The following is a 2,487-nucleotide window of genomic DNA, read 5'->3' as shown; positions in this document are numbered from 1 at the left end:
TAGTCACTAAGCACAAACCACAGAAAAGCCCGTTTGCTGATGTATTTTCCCATTAATTTTTACACATTCATTCAACCGAAAATCGGGCCCGTGAGAGGGGGAGGGATTTTTTTTTTCACTCGAGGCAGCGTGGCAACGATCATACGATCAAACGACAGCTCAAACACATTAGGCAGCTGGATGGGTCTCTCCGTTGCAACGAATCTACACAGATTCGTTACAATGGGTCTGTTTTTTTTAAAAAAACCTTTCTTAAAGGGAAAGGGGCTGTTTGGGAGCATGCTAACGGCTGCCCATTGGCTGCTTGACGGCCAGGGGCGGGACGAGCTTGGCAATAGCGCTTCCTTTCTAGCAATTTCTGCCGAGACCGGAAGCTTTGGGAAACGCTACAAAACGCAACTGGATTCCACTACAAAGGCAGGTATGCATAACGACGAATTCCACTATTTTAAATGGCAATTTTTCATTCAGTGACCAATTTGCAACAAAGATCCCGGTGCGTAAAGCCCCTTAGACTGTTTCCACATTTGTGATTTGCTGGCACACTCTCACTGCATTGGATTCTGAAGGCAAACTCCAAATTTGTCCCTGGCATTCTTCATTTGTGGTTTTCTCCTGTCACTGTTCAGGACTCCATTCATGGTATGTGTTTTGCAGTCCCATCAGGAGAGTGGGTGGTCCTGCCTCCCATCATGCCTCCCCCCCCCCATTTTTTGGAGTGAGTTTTCAATAATGCAATCACGCTGTAATGCAATCAAAATAAAATGCATCCTTTTTTTTGTCACCCTCCCCTTCAAGGAGGGTCAACAGTGGAAGGCAAGGCAGACCGAGAGGGATAATAAATGATGCTCAAAATCAGCCTGGACTCAAACGCAGGAGCCGCCTTGTATACCCAAGGCAAATATCTGCCCATTCAAGAGTGGCCAAGTGCCAGAATGTGGCTCCTGCCACCTTGTTTCATGGTTTGGGACCCATATATTTGAGGGACTGCCAGTCGCCCAATGCCCCCCGCAGGGACCTGTGCTCTGCGGGCTCAGATTTGTTGGTTATTCCTGGCCATCGGGAGGTGCGTCTGGCCTCGACCAGGGCCAGGGCCTTTTCGGTCCTGGCCCCCACCTGGTGGAATGAGCTCCCGGGAGAGCTACGGGCCCTGCGGGAGCTTTCAGCATTCCGCAGGGCCTGCAAGACGGAGCTCTTCCACCAGGTCTATGGTTGAGGCCGGCACGCTAAGGAAGATCAGCTGACCCCCCTCCCAGGATAAAACACTATCAGCGTACGGCGTCATCGACTCTTCCTTTCCCTCTCTAGGGGATAAATGAACCGGGAATTTAATGATCCTAGCATCTCTTGGGATAGTTTTGAGAATTTATTGGCTGCCGCATTTCGGGGGACTGGGAGTCACACATTGCTCAGCTAGAATGCCATTTCAAAGCAAACGACATTACAGATCCGGCCAAGAGGTACAGCACCTTGTGGAGTGTCTGTGGTCAATCGACGTTTGCTCTTGCCTGGGACTTCCTGTATGTTTTAAATTAGTGTTGTTATGTTTACGTGTTGTGCACTGCCCCAGGATGGTTTGCTGGGAGGGCAGTATATAAATTATTAAATAAATAACAACAACAACAACAACAGCACCCAGATGGCATCCCAGCTTCTTCTCAGAGGTTCAATTGTAGTTGCAGGAAAGTGCTCTTCTGCCACAGCAGAATCTGACAAACTTTAATGCATCAGCCTAATCTGCGTTTTATAGGAATGGCCAGTATCTTTAGTTTCTTGTCTGATGTTCATCACAGAGTCAGAGAACAAAAGGGGGGAGGTAAGGGAGGAGGGGCAGACTGTTATCTTGCATTACAAATCAAGCTTGTGCTAATTAACAAATGGATCTCTGGTGGAAACTGCAAAACAGCACAAAACCTGGGACCGTCAGAAAACTCATGAAAGTCAAACAATTGCATCAGACAAACTGTAAATTTAAACCCATCAGCACAGATACATTATTCTTCAGCCATCATGTACATCATTAGATATTATAGCAAATTCTTCCAACGAGAAGAGACCGGTTAAAGATGTGAGGGAATCTGCTGAAAGTATCTCCTTAATAAATGTGTGTTTTCTGCTCTCTGTACCAATTTCCCCTCAGCGATCTCATTATCTTTATCCAAGTCTTTGCATAGCTCACATTAATGCTGAAAGTAGTAAACTACTTTGTTTATTATTATTATTATTATTATTATTATTATTATTATTAAGTTTTATAAAATATACATTTCTGTATCACATCAATTCACAGCAGCATATTTCAGGAGCTATACACAAACACACATGGAAGGACATTTTCACAGTCCAGAAAGTGGCCTTCCTAATCCCTACCTTTGTTTGTATTGCAGCCCAATAAAGGTTAGTATTGGCAAGGTGGCAGTTAGGCATAACAGTGCACCAACATTGCCTGTTACCTATGGCTGCTTTATAGCCTCTCCTAATTCCATT

Source organism: Paroedura picta, chromosome 3 (genome assembly GCF_049243985.1).
Source record: "Paroedura picta isolate Pp20150507F chromosome 3, Ppicta_v3.0, whole genome shotgun sequence".
Classification (NCBI taxonomy): Eukaryota; Metazoa; Chordata; class Lepidosauria; order Squamata; family Gekkonidae; genus Paroedura; species Paroedura picta.
The sequence above is the reverse complement of the archived record's forward strand: the minus strand, read 5'-3'. Positions refer to the sequence as shown.